We start from the raw sequence: 18,660 nt of genomic DNA, 5'->3' as shown, positions 1-18,660 counted from the left end.
ATAAAAAATTACAAAGTAGGGGCACCTGGGTGGCTCAGTGGGTTAAAGCCTCTGCCTTTGGCTCAGGTCATGATCCCAGGGTCCTGGGATTGAGCCCCGCATCAGGCTCTCCGCTTGGTGGGGAGCCTGACTCTTGCCCCCCGCTCGCCTGCTTCTCTGCCTGCTGATCTCTGTCTGTCAAATAAATAAAAAATCTTAAAAAAAAATTACAAAGTATAAACTATAATATAAATGAAAATACAAATAATGTACAAATAAAAAAATACAAATAAAAACCTAGAAGAAATGTTCAGCTTATAAAAAGCAAAGAGTTAATAACCCTAAAATTCACTTATAACCCCCAAATCAATTCTCACACTGCATTAGCAGTCATTTGCATACATGCTCAGAGTGGGGAAAATTTGAATTGCTCAACACATATGGTCCCAGATGAGGTCAAACAAGGCAGTGCTTTGTCATTAACATCTTCCCCTCCCTCTGCCCTTCTTGTTTCAGCTCTCATATGGTGAACAAGTGTCCTTTCCATAGGCTATTTAGTACCATGCTTTTAGCATTTTTGTGCCTTTTCTTCTTGCTATCTTTGTTTGAAATGGTCCCCAAGCATGGTGCTAAAGCGTTGTTCAGTGCTCCTAACTGCAAGAAAGCAAGAGTTATGGTGCTGTTGGCTGTGAGTTCAAAACTAATGAATTAGTAGTATATATTACATAAGGTATCTAGAAACACTCTGTTTCTATAAACAAAAACATATAAACCAAGGTTATTTATGGATCAGTTGGAAAAAATATGATCTGAGGCTCACAGGAAACTAACCTTCTATTTCCCCTGAGGGCAACAGCTCAGTATTCACTAGTTCAGTATTTGTGAAAACTTTACCCAAATACCACCATAATCATTAGAACCAACTGCATTTGAGATGAGCTTTAAAATATTTTGTGAGGCAAAGAATGAACATGACCAAAAATTCAGGTGACTGATAGAGATGGCACAAAACCGAAAAATGGCTCTCCATCTCTTTAGGACCCAGGAAGAGCTGATTAAACTGATGGCCTCCATACCTTATGACACTTTTGGGAAAATGAGCGGGGGAAAAGAATAGAGAGTTGACAGTATCAACTAACCTTACAGGCCTGCAAAAAACGTTCAGACAGGATCATACATCTCCATTTTATAGGCAAGGACACAGATACTAAAAATTCTGTCTTTTATCGAAATCACGCCTATCAGCTGTGAGACCTTGAACTAGTTTCTAGACTCCTCTGATTGGTGGATTTCTTGTTTGTAAACAGGTAAGAACAGTAACTGATATGCTTGCTGCGAAGACTAGACAATGCATGCAAAGCAGCTGTCCCTGTGCCTGGCACACAAGGGCTCAAAGCAAATATCTAATAGCAGAAGGCAGGATAATGACACATTAGGCCACAGCTCACCAACCACTTCTTAATTGTGCTTTCCCTAAACTAGAAATGAATCGAAGACTTTGGAATATCAAACAAACAGTCCGTTTTGTTAGATCTAGTGTCTTATGCAAACTGAATTTAGAATTTAGAATTTACTTTTATGCGTATAAGTTTGACTAAAGTCAAACTATTTTATTATTCCTAATTTATACCTTTCTCTTCCTTAAAAAAGGATCTATGAAGACTTACTAATAGATGCAAGTTGTATAACAGGATTATTAACATATCAAAGCACATTAATAATATCAGAAAGGGAGATCCAAAATTATATGGAGAAAGGGGGGATTAATTTTACTATCGGGGTGCCTGGGTGGCACAGTTGGTTAAGGGTCTTTCTTCAGCTCAGATCAGGATCTCCCAGTTCTGGGATGGAGAACTGAGGGCTCCCTGCTCAGTGGGGAGTCTGCTTGTCTCTTTCCCTCTGCCCCTCGCCACTGCTGGTGCCCTCTCTCTCTCTCTCTTTAAAAAAAAATTTTACCATAAAATATAATTGAACAATACACTTCTCTTGGAGTTTCCTAAAAATAAAGGTAAAAAAGAAAGTATTATTATTATTTTCTGGCTTCATATATAGGCACAGTTTGTATTCTGTTCAGAAAAACTACCCTTTAAAAAAAAATACTGCCCTTTTTTGACACCACCTTCTAAGATAAAATCATAAGACAATTTTTGATAAACATTAGCATCCTCAATGGCAGTTTAACACAATATGAATAGAATATTCTTGGCACAGTTGCTCTTTATCAACCCACAATAAAAGCTAAAGTCCTGTGTTAAGTAGTGATTCAGAGAAAGCATTTCAATGAGCCAGGCACACCATGCTGCAGAAGAAAAAATCAGACAGGCCTGTAACCAAGTAGCTTTGCTATGTGACCTTGATCAAGTTACTTAACTTCTCTGAGCATCAGCTCCTCATCTGTAAATGAGGCTGACCCCCAAATCAGAAGACTGCTGAGAAAAGTAAATGAAGTAAAGCATCATCCTGTGATCTAGTACATTGCTTGTGTCTCTCCCTTTTTACAAAGTGTATGGTATATTGACATGCTGCTTTTGGTCTTGTGAGGAGAGATAAAACTAGGAAAATGAAAGGAACTGATATTCAGCAAGTCACCCCAGGGTCTAAGGATCATGAGCATTGGATTACTTCAAGAAAGCAAATATGAAGGTTTGTTTCTTGGCTCACTTACATCATAAGTCATAAATGGATGCATGTGACCAGAGGGCTAAGTTTGGGTTTGGGTTATAATATGTTTTTAGAAAAATTCTTTTGATACAGATGATTTGCATATTAAACAGGAATATCTTTTACTTCCATAAAGAAGATGTTATCATTTTCCTGAAACTTGTGGCCCTCCTAATCTTTTTTCTAATTTTTCTCAGTTTTGAGTAAGAAATATTTCACTTTCTCTGAGCCTATGATCAACAGTGTGAGCCTGATTACAGTCTGTCATTTTGTCTCAGTTCTGGGAGTTTATAGGAAATGGGGGTGACTACGGTGAACTTGAAAGCATGAGGGAATGGTATTTTTAGGCTCCAGCCAACTGTGAGCAGGAAAAGTCTTTTTTTCCTTAAGCTGAAAATCCTCACAAAATTTTTTTCCCTAAATTTTTGAGAGAAGCCATAGATTGAGATGTCTCTCCCTATTTTAAAATACTAGCAATTAATTCACATGAGGCAAGACTACAAGTCAAAAGAAATAGAACAGTGTGATTTCTGATTAATAAAGGCTTTCATGGTGCAGAACCTGCATGAGAACTTTTCTACAAACTGAGGAGGAGAATGATGTCTGTCTGTGGAGAGAATCCTGCTGATGGAGGAAGCAGTGCAGATTTACCCTCCACCTAGGCTAGTCCTCCAGCAACTCTGGGGGTCACTCAGTAAACTCTGAAGGATGAAAAGCACTTCAGTAGTGCTCCTTTCTCCTTCCCTCTCTCCCCCTTCATATTTTCTTCTCTGAAAAATAAAATATTGGGGGCTTTCAGATCCATGAGATGCTGAATTCCAAACAAAAAGACAAAAGCTGTTTACCTTATACTAAGGAAAAGCCTACAAAAAGGCATCAATTAATGTGAATTCTGCTTGGAGGACTGAGAAGTAACTGCCTGAGTGTTCCTCAAGACCAGCTGGAGTTTATTTGCTTTTGCTGGGGGAGAATGTTCTGCTGTCTACAGCCACTGAAGTCAGCAATGGGGTAAAAATAGGACCAGGAGCTTGAGGCGTATTGGAATTACACAGTCTTCTTTCTTCTAGCATTACAGTGTATTAAGGCCATTTATTTCATTTGAGGAGACAGAAAGGTGCTTGTGTAAGGTGAAGAATACATACCACACTTCCCCTTTTATGGTTTTGGTATTAAAGACTGTACAGTGAGGTCAGGGAATTAAATGATATTGTAGCAATGCCAAATACTAAAGGAGGATGTTTCATCATTTTGACTACACTGCTTATGAAAAACATTATTTCTTGTCCACAGCAAACACATTTATTTTTCTTTTTTCTTTTGCAATGCCTGAAAAATATCTTCAGAGATTGAATTTGGGGACCTAAAAATATGTGTATTTCCTCTGGGAAGCAAGCATTTGTCCTAAAAGATGTGCTAAGTTTTTACAATGGAAATGGAGGGAAAGCCATATGAAATAGGCAAAACTCTTATCAGAATGTTTTACATGTAGAAAGAACATTTAAATCATGATGTACGCTTTGGACATGCAACACAATTCAGTAGGTGAAATTAGTCATAATATCATAGTCCTTCCTAAATCTTAATTTTAATCTCAAAACGCTTCTTTTTCTTCATTCCTTGTCCTTAGCTTCTCCCGTCCTACTTCAATCCATGTAAAGGCTTCTGTAATTTTTGAGCTAGTATGAAGAAAGTTTTACATTGTGGTTTTGGTTTAATCTTTCAAAATATGTAGTTTATGATAGGTGATTCCATAGGATAGGCAGTCTGTTGAATGTACAGCTGGGATAAAAATTCAACTGAGATGAAAAATTATGTGGGCAAGAGTGAGGTGGGCCAATAGAAAGCAGATGTAGCTAGAAATTTGAGTTTCTATGGATTCTACCTCAGTCTGTAGGCAAGGCCATCAGAGGAGGGTGGTGCTGTCTTCTCTCAATTCAAAGATGTCCTGCAGCTCAGTGTCTGTAGTGTGCAAAGTCACTCCCTATGTGGTACGAACAGGTGGTCACCCTTATGTCACCCATAACTCCCAGGAAAGGGAAGAACAGATACAGCCATTCCCTGAAGAGTGTGGATTAAGGTCACAGGTAAGATCATTTTGAGCAAGTTCAGTCCACAGTAACGTCACAATATTCCAAGCATTTCTGATGATTCTTAACTTTATGCCTTGCTCTAGGAAGCTTGAATAAAATAATACATCTCATCTCATCTGTGAGGGACTTAAATAGTTTATTTAACTATGTTGATAATTAGACCTTACTTTAATAACTTACTTTAATAACTGGATGGGCTAGAAGAAATATCTAGAATTACCAAAATTAGTATTTCCAAAACTAGTTGATAGTCAAAGTCTATTTTTAAAATAGATTCCTAAGTCTTTCCCTCAGGAATCTAAGATCCCACAGGTTCTTAGATGGAGCAATTGTAAAAGGCTTCTAAGATGGCTCTTCTGATCAGCTACCACCAGAAGTCAAGAGCCTAATCTAGTACTTCTTAATCCTGACTGTACATTAGAATCCTGGAGAGATATGCTGGATCAATTAAACCAGACTTCCTGGGGATTCTAATGTGTAGTCAGTCAATCAAGAACCAGGGACCCTTACCCAAGCCTAAAAGAGCACTAGAGCCCCTGAGGCCAGTCCTGCTTGTCCGCATTCCTGAGACTGGCATTTTACGAGAGATGAGGGATGATTGATGAAACCACATTTGCAAGTTATGTTTAAAAGAGAAAATGACTGATTCAGTGCCTCTTAAATATTTAAATCTACAGCCTCTCATGCAATTCAAGTTTTATGCAACATGAGTTCTTGTGATATTTTACCCAATCTATCTCTGATTTACCTCTCACTTGGTCTTGCTACTTGGCTTCAAAGAGATGTCAGGAAGATTAAGGAGATAATGACTAAAAAGGGAGAGAGAATGAAATGAGGTTCAGTGAAGTGAAGAGGGTGTGGAAGCCACATGCAGACTAAGAGACTGGCATAAAGCTGAAACCACCCTTACCGTCTAATCACTTGTTCACAAGGTAGATGAATATTCCTTTTCCTGAAGACTGCATTCACAAGGGAAACAGTGAGGAGTCATGCCACAAATTCTGAGCAGGAGCAGGGAGGAGAGACCACACTGAAAGGGCCTCCTTCCTGTGGAGAGCATAACCAATCACACAGAGAGAAACAGAGCAAGAAGATACAGGATAAGCAGCAATTAAACTGGAGATCCATTTCTTTGGAAAATAATGAGTACTACATGCAAAGCAGTAAGTACTGTTTTAGTAGTAGAGACTGGAGCTGGGAATAAAAGCAAATGAGACATGATCCTTGCCCCGAAAGAGCTTACAGTTTAGTGGGGGGAACAAATATCATGGCAAAAATCACTCTATAGCCAGCTTTGCCCCTACCAGCTATATCAGACAAATTATTACATTATATTCTAGAAAATAACAACAATTTAGACACTGAGACTCAAGAAGGGGCAGCAGATATTCTATTAGTAAAACAGGCATCATACCTATGTTTCAAGGTTGTTCTGAGAATGAAATAACACCTCCACAGAGTCTGGAGCATAGAAGCACAAGAAACATGCCCTACACTTTCGAATAAGGAAAAAAATGACATTTTCTGGAGAGTAGCAGGACAAAGTTTTTGAAGGAGATAGAATATAAGCTAAACTTGCAAGGTTAAGAAGGATTTTGACTAGCAAAGGTAAAAATGTATAATGGTTCTGAGTGAGGACGGTGAGGCAGGAGTTTGAGAATAAGTACACTGAATAACAGAAGATCTACCCCGGCTACTTAAAGTTCCTAAACAATGCAATTTGAATATGGGACTCTAGCTTCTCAAATGAGGTTGGGCCAATGTTCTCATTTTCTGGGGGAGAAAAGGCTATATGGAGGAAAGGACAAGACTGATAGGGAAATAGCAGGCAGTAGTTGGGAAGCAGAGCAAGAGGTTGCGTCCCCAAGGCTCAGTCTTTCCAGATCAGAACAAAATAAATGCATACTAATCATAAGATAGCTGGAATGTCACTGCCTTACAAAGTCGCAGGCAGCTACAGGACCCAGAATCATCCCTGCTGATGTTTATAGAGCATTAGACAACTGCCACTGGATGGTGCCAAACCCAAGTTTTACACCTGGATAGATGAGATCATGCAGCTGGATCCTCAGATTGCTAAGGCTAGTTATGTAGGCTCATTCTCACTATTTCATTAACTTCATAATAATGTCATATTTGTTTATACCAGTCATTCTAAAAATGTAGTCTTCAGACCATCAGCAACACCCAGGAAGTTGTTAGAAATGGAAATTATCAGGCTCCATCCTAGACTGCTGATTCAGAAACTCCTGGGGAAGAGCCCAGCAATCTGTGCTTCAATAAGCCCTCCATGGTGCATGGTAAAGTTTGAGAACCTTTGCTTTTCAGAAGTGAATTTTTGGTCCCTTTATGCTATGGCAGGGTTTAGCTCTTCAACAGTTACTTCAGCTGTTACTGTTACTTCAAATCATTTACAACTTCAAAGGACCAATAAATGAGGGAAAAAGGAGTTGCAAGGGAAAGACCCATTTCCAAGGTCTCTTTCAACTGTAACATACTATATTTGTCCATTCACCAGTGAGGAAAATGTTTACAGTTCAGTAGTTCAAACAGATTGTTGGGGCTGGCATTTGTGGCTCTTGTTGAGAACATTAGCATAGCGTGTTTGAATTCTAATGACTAATTTGAAAATACCACCCACCTCCATTATTCCAACTTTTTAAGCTAGTAATCTTAATGATGTATGAGTAAAACCTACATGGGAGGTGGCATGTGTTAATACATGGGCTTTGTAGTAGAAAGACCAACAAAATAATTGCAGTGTATTTCCTAGTCTCTGCTTGGTTATACACATCAATAAGAACTAGACCTTTCACTGAATTAAAATTATGAACACAAGCTGCCAGAATGGATTTGAATGATTAAATCCTAGAACTAGTTTCAAATAAACCTCTCACCCAGAATCTAAAAGACTTAACAATAACAGTCAATACTTACAGGTGAGTCAAATGTATAAGCCATTTGTGCCTTGTGAATCAGCCCAAATCAGAAGTATAAAATTCAGGGCTCTAAAGTTTGAAGAAAACTGTGCTATACCTCAAAGAAATCAGACTGGGGATGAATCAAGAATTTTAAGAACAATTAGCCATCTGATTTCCAGTGCTGTCCTTCCTCAAGCTAATGATACACATAGACATTTGTATGTAGGCTATGCAAATTAAAATGTAAGTTCTGGGAAGGTAGAAATTTTGTTTGTCTTGTCTACCCTCATGTCCTCAGTGCTTAGAACCTACCCTTATGTCTTCAGTGCTTACAGGGTCAGGTACATAGTAAGTATTCATAAATGCATAACTGATCCTACAAAATAGATACAGGTGTCAATGTCCAGCAGAATATCCTGGAATGATTAAAAAAAAAGTTATGTAAGTTATATTACCCAACACAGTAGCCACTAATACAGGTGGCTATTGAGCACTTAGAATGGTGCTAGTATAGCTGGGGAAAAGATTTTTAAATTAAATGGCTTAAATGTAGGCACAGTTATAGAGGCTGAAGAAAATGAGTATATGTAGGTGGGGCATAGAAAAACAATAGTGAGTGGGTAATTCAAGAAACTTATTATTATTTCTGACCAGGGAAGTGGTTCAGAGAAGTGGAGATTGGGTGGACAACCCTTCCTGGGTTCCAGATTCTTTCCACTTTCCCTAAAGTCATTTTTAGCAGCAATCATTTAGCAGCAATTATTGAAGCAGGGAGGACTGAATTTCATATTTGGGGAGATGACACTACACTCCTCAACCACCAGGGAAAAAGTGGTTTTGAACCCATAGACAAAAAAGCTAGTGGAAGAGTGACTACTGTATGGCCAAAGATATCAAGTATCTGCAGAAACAAAAGCAGTGAAGAACTTAAGACTTCTTTCTTGGCTCAGCTTGCTCTTGCATTCATTCACTCAAATATTTTCTAATGCTCCATAAGTGCCAGGCCCTGTTTTCTTGTTTTCCTTTCTTAAGGGATGATATTTCAAGGACTGACCTTTGCAACTGAGTAGGGCCTTGAGGTTCTTGGGCTTGCTACAAAATAGAGGAAATCCTGGGAAGAAAAGGTCTGCCTTGCAAAATGAAATGATTGAATGAGAGCCATTTAATGTTAATTAAAAAGAAAAAAAAAAGACATACCCTTTTTCTGTACCCAAACTAGTGAAAACTTGTTTACGCAGCATAAGGCCTAAAATTACAGCATACTATTAAAAGCTGCCTTGACTTCTGGTAAAATCAGGAAGGCCTTGAATGGTCTGCCCTCACATTCTGGAGAAGGTTTCTTAGCTAAACAACTCTCCTTATCAAAGGTATCAGGCATAGTTCCTCTTTATCCCTGAGTAACGTGTTTTAGTTGCTAACAAGCAACTGGAATTATTCAAATAAACCAACCACATCCTCCCCAGCAACCAGGGGCACCACATCTTCTTGATACCACAAACCTGCTTCCCAGAACTCCTGGCTGTTCATGTTGTTCCTGAGTGCAGCTCCCATGTGGACCTGTGTGACATACAGGTCCCAGCTACAAATATGTGACTAATCAATTGCTGTTGATCACGTGCATCCAGTGTTGAGGGTTTGGCCTTTCCCCAAACCCTAGGGTAGGATACCTTCCTCACCAATGGAGTGAATAGGAAGTAATTAAAACAAGTTCAACATATTTTTATAAACTCTTCCAATGTAATTCATCAGTTGTTGTTGAGCGAGATATAATTTGTAGATACTTAAGACAATCCCAATCCTTCTGAACTCTGTTATACATCAGGGGCATGAAACCTGTAAAAACTACATTTCTCAGAGGGCCTCATCATCAGATGAGACTCTCATTAGATTCCCACTATTTGGAAACACAAGCATGACATTTGAAGGGTAAGAGGAGCCATCATGCACTAGTAGCAGCTATGGGTTAGCACTAGACAATAGATGGAAGGTTTTGTCAGCAGCTACTCAGTGCCCACCAGAAATCCACCTATTTACTTAGGTTCTGCAGGCAGCTAATGCTTTTATTGGCTATTCCCCTATGTCTCCTTCATGTTCAAATTCCTAAAATCTGCTGTAGCAAATGCCTTTGCACCCTGGTTCTACCCTCTTGGCTTCACCTTTGACTTCAGCTGTGGTTACATAGTTCCATACAGGCTTCAAATTCATGGCAGCAGCAAGACACCTCAAATGCAAAATACACATTTCCATTTTCTGGTCTAGCATTTCTCTGATATAGCAGATGTCATGGGAGTTAGTTGGGGCTACAAATGTGTGTGAAGCTCAGAAGTACGGGAGTTAATTTCCAGGGGGCAATTCTTGGGAGCCAGTAGATACATGTTCCTACCTTTCATCCTGCAGCCAGACAATTCTGAAAGGTATTCTTTAGGTTTCTCCATAGGTTCTGAGAGAATCAAGCTCGCATTATGCATCTCTACAACACAACCCTGTTGGCCATTCCTCTTTGCCTTATTTCATACTGCTGATCTCTGGGATTGGCTCCCCAATAAACTATCTACTCCTCAGTGCTTGCCTCAAGTTCTACTTTAGGAAGAATCCAAACTAAGATGGTGGCTTTCCTGAACTTTGCTCCTCCAGCCTTCCACAAGTTGTATAAACTTCTGATTCCCTGCATTAAAATGTTTCTTATTCTTCACATTTATAGTAGCTTCTGTTTTCCTAATCTTGCTGTGATTAATACGGTTATATAATATTCCATCACATATTAAGTCATTTTATCTATTACTCTGTGAAGGGACATCAATAGGGCCACCATTATTTTACTTTTGTTATCTTCAGTACTTTGATTACTGTGGAAGACATTACTAGTTGTTTTACCAATAGACATTCTCCCAATATTCCTTACTAACAAAACCCAATTTGGGTTAACCTGACAATATAGCTGACCATAGGAGTGCTGACAATACTGCCTCTATCTTTTGTTCTCCATTTTGTTCACGTTAGTTCAATGATCTCTCTCGGGGCTATGTGTTCTAACCCCCATGGAGATTAATATACATACCTTAGAAATGACTGCCAAGGCTGGAAAGTGGAGAGGCTTGTTTGGGCCTTCCATGAATCTGTTAGAGATAATATAGTCCTTTCCCTTTCTGATGCACAGGTTGTGCCACAAGATCAAATTAAAGGGTAACTGTCAATTAGGTGCATATAAGCTCTCTGAGGTGCAAGCAACACCTTTAATCTCATTATAATGCCCTTTTGTGTGTCCTGTCACTCTAAGGTCCAGATTTTGTGGAGAATAACTATGCAGTTGTGGTGGATTGTCCTCCATCCAATTCCCCTGTCAGTAAGTTACCCTAAATAAAACTCTATGTAAACTGTATGGAGTGGCTTACTTCATTTTCCAGTCTCAAAGTACCTTCTCAGTTTGGGACATACTTCACTGTTTCTCCTGCACCTTCTAATAATGACCCAAACCTTAATTTTACAGTCTCTGAAGCTAGAAGAGATAGTTCTAATTAATGAGAAACAGAAGTTCACCTGAGATTTCTAGAAAAGTTTTAGCTGACTTGCTTGTCCTTTTCTCTTCCCATTTGGAACAATATGAAAGAAACTTACCATCCTATAGCCACAAGGGACAATGAGGATGAAAGCCACTGCTTAGGATACTGATGTTAAGATGAAGCTGCCTCAGGAGCCCTGAATATTGGGTCTCCCCACTTCTTGTTATGAGAAAGATAAATGTCTATTTTGTTAAGCAGCTATAATGGTTTTGTTTACACGGCTGAGTGCAATCCCCTACCTGATACACTGTCATCATATTTTTAACTTTGAATCATTTCCTTTGACTTGACTCCTGGAAGGAAATTGCCAGGTCAGTCAAGGGGTGTGTGCATGTGTGTGTGTGTGTGTGTATTTATATATACATAAATTTATAATACATGTTGCTAAATTATTTTATAAAAAGACTATACCAATCTACCTGGTTACCATCATAATTTGAAACTATATATTCTGGGAAGTGACACTGTGCTTGTTTTGTAATAATCTTGCTAATTAATTTCCATTTTGATCACCAGTCTAATATACTATTAGTCCTAAGCTCATAGGCTACATGGAAAAAAAAAAGCTCTGTGGAATCCCTACTCATGACAACTGTCAGCATTTTATCCACTCAAAAAAGCAGCACATACTACGATAGCCCTACAATGATGTTACCATAGGCTGACTATTAAGACAACAAGAATGACCTCCTTAAAAAAAAAAAAAAATACCCCCACTGCTCCAATCAGATAGACTGTAGTCAAGGGAGACAAAGAGATGAGAGGACACACAACAAAGAGAAGATAACAAGAAGACCAGTGTGGCCAAAGGCTTACTAACAGCTAAAGGATCTATTCTACTTCTGTCTGTAAAATATGAAGGGAAAGGTAGAAAAGTCCCTGCATCACTCCAAATTAAAAAAGAACTCTTAAATAACAAGATACAAGATGGGGCATTTTTATCTAACAACTGCAGAGATTTTATAGCCTAAAAGAGATATGAAAGAAACCATGGTAAAGAGATTACAGCCAAACAGGCATGATAATGGCTTGCTAGGCACTAGGCCTGTGTGTGTAAAACCCAGCCTCATCTTACATCTGAGCTCATTTCTTCCCTTTACTGGCAACTCTAAGAGGAAATATCCTGGCTAAGTAAGTCATGACAACACTGCTTCATGGCAGAGACTCCTGGAACATTAATTCATTCATTTATTATATTCATTCATTCACTCACTGACTTTTCTTGCATGCCTACTGCTAGTAAGTGGTAACAATATACCCCTTGGACTCAAGGAGCTAACCAACTGGGAGGAAAAGGACACATACAGAAATAATGATAATGCAAAGGCATATAGCTTAGGAGCTGCAACAGAAATATGCAGTGCTTTAAGAGTTAGGAATAGGAAGAATTTCCTCCACGTGGGATGACTGGAAAAATTTCAAGTGAAGTGACAGCAGCTTAGCCGAACCTCAAAGGGTTGATAGGATATCAAGAGGAATGAAAAGCAATGATGTGATAGAAAACAATTAGGGTATAAAGTTAGGAAATCCTGGATCTTGCCCCAGTTTGCTTCGTAGATCTTACAAGTTACTTAAATTTTGTAAGCCTTAGTTTGCTTACCTGTAAAATAGAAAATAGCATCACCCTTCACCCTTCACCTTTCCGTCAAAGGAAATGATTCAAATTGGGTAATACATGTGGAAGTATGTTGTAAATTTTAAAGAGATATAAATGAAATTAGTTGTCCTATAAATGTTTTTATTATTCTTCTATATATAGCAAACAGCATTAAAAAGTTCAAATATGGGAAAGTTCAGGGTATGATTAGGACAAGTTTTTCTTTCCAGGTATTGGATCATACATGATTTATATAATAGACTGTCAAAGAATTGTGTGTTATCTGTTTGTTCTTTGACACACACACACACACTCACACACACATAGACACACACACACACACACACACACACACCAAGTGTTAGTTTCCTGAGGTCAGAGACTGGATTTTACTGTTAGTGTTGTATGGTAGCAGTTATATCACATTCAAACAGGTCCTTGCAAGTCACATTTTATATTCTTATGATTTTGACTATTTTTAAAATTTTAATTACAGCAGTTAACATATAGTGCTATATTATTTCAGGTATACAATATAGTGGTCCAACGGTTCCATACATTACTCAGTGCTCACCAAGACAAGTGCATTCTTAATTCCATTCAGTTATTTTACCTGCCTCCCCGTTCCGGTAACCATCTATTTTTTTTATACGTAAGAGTCTGTTTCTTTGTTTGTCTCTTTCTTTTTCCCTTTGTTCATTTGTTTTCTTTCTTAAATGCCATATTGAGTGAAATCATATGATATTTGTCTTTCTCTGACTAGCTTATTTCACTTATCATTATACTCTCTAGCTCTATCCATGTTGTTGCTAATGGCAAGATTTCATTTTTTATGACAATAATACTCCATTGTGTGTGTGTGTGTGTGTGTGTGTGTACATATAAAACATATCTTCTTCATCCATTCATCAATCAATGGACACTTGGGCAGCTTCTATAGTTTGGCTACTATAAATAACATTGTAATAAACATAGGGGGGCATGCACTGTTTTGAATTAGTGTTTTCATATTTTTTTGGGTAAGTACTTTTTAAATTTTCAATTACTGGATCATAGGGTAGTTCTATTTTTAATTTTTTGAGGAACCTCCATACTTTCTTTCACAGGTGTACACCACTTTGCATTGCTATTAACATTGCAGGAGGGTTTCTTTTTATCCACATCCTCCACATCCTTTCCACATCCTGAACATTTGTCATTTCTTATTTTGTATTTTAGCCATTTTGACAGGTGTAAGGTAATATCTCATTGTGGTTTTGATTTGCATTTCCTGATGATGAGTGATCATTTCAATACATGCAGAAAAAGCATTTGACAAAGTACAACAACCATTCATAATAAAAACCCTCAACAAAATATATTTAGAAGGAACATACTTCAACATAAATAAAGGCCTTAAATGGAAAAAAAAAAAACCACACACAGCAAACATCACATTCAATGAAGAAAAACTGAGAGCTTTTTTCCTAAGATCAGGAGTAAGAAAAGGATGTCCACTTTCACCACTTTTATTCAACCTTCTACTCGAAGTCCTAGCCACAGCAATCACACAATGAAAAGAAATAAAAGGAATTGAAATTGGTAAGGTAAAACTTTCATTATTTGCAGATGACATGATACTATACATAGAAAACCCTCAAGACTCCACCAAAATCTACTAGAACTGATAAATGAATTCAGTAAAGTTGCAGGATACAAAAATCAATGCACAGAAATCTGTTGCATTTCTATACACTAATAACACAGCAGCAGAGATCTACAAAAACAATCCCATTTACAATTGCACCAAAAATAATACCCAGGAATAAATTAAACTGAGGAAGTGAAAGATCTATACTCTGAAAACTATAAAACATCGATGAAAGAAAATAAAGATGATTTTGGCTACACTGAGTAGGATGAAAAATGTTAAATTTCATGAGATTGAATTTATAACCAGAAAGGATAGCTAAAGCCATTAATGTAGTGATACAGTCAAGATGGCAGAGAAGTAGGAGACCTTAGTTTCCTGTGGTCCCAGGAACTCAGCTAGATAGTTATCAAATCATTCTGAACACCTGTGAACTCAACCGAAGATCTAGGAAAATAGCTGCAACTCTACAAATAGAAAAGAGACCACTTTCTGCAGGGTAGGAGGTGTGGAGAAGTGAATCCTGGGCAATATATGAGAAGATAGAGAGTCAAGATGGCGGAGAAGTAGCAGGCTGAGACTACTTCAGCTAGCCGGAGATCAGCTAGATAGCTTATCTAAAGATTGCAAACACCTGAAAATCCATCAGCAGATCGAAGAGAAGAAGAACAGCAATTCTGGAAACAGAAAAACAACCACTTCCAGAAGGTAGGACCGGCGGAGAAGTGAATCCAAAGCGACGGGAAGATAGACCCCGGGGGGAGGGGCCGGCTCCCGGCAAGCAGCGGAGCAACGGCGCACAAAATCAGGACTTTTAAAAGTCTGTTCCGCTGAGGGACATCGCTCCAGAGGCTAAACCGGGGCGAAGCCCACGCGGGATCAGCGTGGCCTCAGGTCCCGCAGGGTCACAGAAGGATCGGGGGTGTCTGAGTGTCGCAGAGCTTGTGGGTATTGGAACGGGAAAGCCGGCTGCAGAGACAGAGCCGACAGTAAGCTCACGGCTCGGTGTTACCTTGAACCGGTTGCAGGCTCGGTGAGCTCGGAGCGCGGCCGGAGGTCAGGCAGACGGGAGTAACTGGGCGCTGTTCTCTGAGGGCGCACAGAGGAGTGGGGCCCTGGGCTCTCGGCTCCTCCGGGCGGGAGACCAGGAGGCCGCCATTTGTATTCCCGTCCTCCGGAACTCTATGGAAAGCGCTCAGGGAACAAAAGCTCCTGAAAGCAAACCCAAGCAGATTACTCACCCCAGCCCCTGATAAGGGCGGTGCAATTGCGCCTGGGGCAAAGACACTTGAGAATCACTACAACAGGCTCCTCCCCCAGAAGATCATCAAGAAATCCAGCTGAGACCAAGTTCACCTACCAAGGAGTGCGGTTTCAATATCAAGGAGAGCAGCAGAATTCCAGAGGAGGAGAAAGCAAAGCACGGAACTCATGGCTTTTTCCCTGTGATTTTTTTTAGTCTTGCAGTTAATTTAATTTTTTTCTTTTTCATTTTTTGTTTTTTTTTCTCGCCTTCTGGTAAAATTTTTTTTTAACTTTTACCTTTTTCTTTTTTAACGTTTTTTAACCAGTTTATCTAATATATATATATTTTTCTTTTTTATATTTTTCTTCTTTTTTTTTAATTCTTTTTTTTTTCTTTTTTTTTCTTTCTTCCTTTTTGAACCTCTTTTTTACCCCTTTCTCCCCCCTCACGATTTGGGATCTCTTCTGATTTGGTTAAAGCATATTTTCCTGGGGTTGTTGCCACCCTTTTAGTATTTTACTTGCTCCTTCATATACTCTTATCTGGACAAAATGACAAGAAGGAAAAATTCAACACAAAAAAAAGAACAAGAGGCAGTACCGAAGGCTAGGGACCTAATCAATATAGACATTGGTAATATATCAGATCTAGAGTTCAGAATGACAATTCTCAAGGTTCTAGCCGGGCTCAAAAAAGGCATGGAAGATATTAGAGAAACCCTCTCGAGAGATATAAAAGCCCTTTCTGGAGAAATAAAAGAACTAAAATCTAACCAAGTTGAAATCAAAAAAGCTATTAACGAGGTGCAATCAAAAATGGAGGCTCTCACTGCTAGGATAAGTGAGGCAGAAGAAAAATTAGTGATATAGAAGACCAAATGACAGAGAATAAAGAAGCTGAGCAAAAGAGGGACAAACAGCTACTGGACCACGAGGGGAGAATTTGAGAGATAAGTGACACCATAAGACGAAACAACATTAGAATAATTGGGATTCCAGAAGAAGAAGAAAGAGAGAGGGGAGCAGAAGGTATACTGGAGAGAATTATTGGGGAGAATTTCCCCAATATGGCAAAGGGAACGAGCATCAAAATTCAGGAGGTTCAGAGAACGCCCCTCAAAATCAATAAGAATAGGCCCACACCCCGTCACCTAATAGTAAAATTGACAGTCTCAGTGACAAAGAGAAAATCCTGAAAGCAGCCCGGGAAAAGAAGTCTGTAACATACAATGGTAAAAATATTAGATTGGCAGCTGACTTATCCACAGAGACCTGGCAGGCCAGAAAGAGCTGGCATGATATTTTCAGAGCACTAAACGAGAAAAACATGCAGCCAAGAATACTATATCCAGCCAGGCTATCATTGAAAATAGAAGGAGAGATTAAAAGCTTCCAGGACAAACAAAAACTGAAAGAATTTGCAAACACCAAACAAGCTCTACAGGAAATATTTAAAGGGGTCCTCTAAGCAAAGAGAGAGCCTACAAGTGGTAGATCAGAAAGGAACAGAGACCATATACAGTAACAGTCACCTTACAGGCAATACAATGGCACTAAATTCATATCTCTCAATAGTTTCCCTGAATGTTAATGGGCTAAATGCCCCTATCAAAAAACACAGGGTATAAGAATGATAAAAAAACAAAACCCATCTATATGTTGCCTCCAACAAACTCATTTTAAGCCCGAAGACACCTCCAGATTTAAAGTGAGGGGGTGGAAAAGAATTTACCATGCTAATGGACATCAGAAGAAAGCAGGAGTGGCAATCCTTATAGCAGATCAATTAGATTTTAAGCCAAAGACTATAATAAGAGATGAGGAAGGACACTATATCATACTCAAAGGGTCTGTCCAACAAGAAGATTTAACAATTTTAAATATCTATGCCCCCAACGTGGGAGCAGCCAACTATATAAACCAATTAATAACAAAATCAAAGAAACACATCAACAATAATACAATAATAGTAGGGGACTTTAACACTCCCCTCACTGAAATGGACAGATCATCCAAGCAAAAGATCAGCAAGGAAATAAAGGCCTTAAAGGACACACTGGACCAGATGGACATCACAGATATATTCAGAACATTTCATCCCAAAGCAACAGAATACACATTCTTCTCTAGTGCACATGGAACATTCTCCAGAATAGATCACATCCTCGGTCCTAAATCAGGACTCAACCGGTATCAAAAGATTGGGATCATTCCCTGCATATTTTCAGACCACAATGCTCTAAAGCTAGAACTCAACCACAAAAATAAGTTTGAAAAGAACCCAAATACATGGAGACTAAACAGCATCCTTCTAAAGAATGAATGGGTCAACCGGGAAATTAAAGAAGAATTGAAAAAAATCATGGAAACAAATGATAATGAAAATACAACGATTCAAAATCTGTGGGACACAACAAAGGCAGTCCTGAGAGGAAAATATATAAGAACATACTATGAGCAACTCTACGCCAATAAATTTGACAATCTGGAAGAAATGGATGCATTCCTAGAAACATATAAACTACCACAACTGAACCAGGAAGAAATAGAAAGCCTGAACAGACCCATAACCAGTAAGGAGATTGAAACAGTCATTAAAAATCTCCAAACAAACAAAAGCCCAGGGCCAGACGGCTTCCTGGGGGAATTCTACCAAGCATTTAAAGAAGAACTAATTCCTATTCTCCTGAAACTGTTCCAAAAAATAGAAATGGAAGGAAAACTTCCAAACTCATTTTATGAGGCCAGCATCACCTTGATCCCCAAACCAGACAAGGATCCCATCAAAAAAGAGAGCTATAGACCAATATCCTTGATGAACACAGATGCGAAAATACTCAACAAAATACTAGCCAATAGGATTCAACAGTACATTAAAAGGATTATTCACCACGACCAAGTGGGATTTATTCCAGGGCTGCAAGGTTGGTTCAACATCCGCAAATCAGCCAATGTGATACAACACATCAATAAAAGA

The 18,660-nt window shown here is 38.8% G+C and overlaps 1 protein-coding gene across 4 annotated transcripts in view; it reads right to left on the bottom strand.

Moving 5' to 3' along the window:
- TMEM108 (transmembrane protein 108) overlaps window positions 1-18,660 on the bottom strand; it is a 373,441-nt gene that overhangs the window by 163,242 nt on the left and 191,539 nt on the right. The window contains exon 1 of one of the 4 annotated variants that reach the window (XM_032333311.1): window positions 15,451-15,492. The exons of the other annotated variants lie outside the window; for them this stretch is intronic. The gene's annotated coding sequence lies outside the window, so the exon portion shown is untranslated. Of the gene's footprint in view, window positions 1-15,450; window positions 15,493-18,660 lie in introns of those variants that run through there. 4 annotated transcript variants of the gene reach the window in all.

Source organism: Mustela erminea, chromosome 1 (assembly GCF_009829155.1).
Source record: "Mustela erminea isolate mMusErm1 chromosome 1, mMusErm1.Pri, whole genome shotgun sequence".
NCBI lineage: Eukaryota > Metazoa > Chordata > Mammalia > Carnivora > Mustelidae > Mustela > Mustela erminea.
Note: the sequence above shows the minus strand (reverse complement) of the source record. Positions and strands in the feature narration are given on the sequence as shown.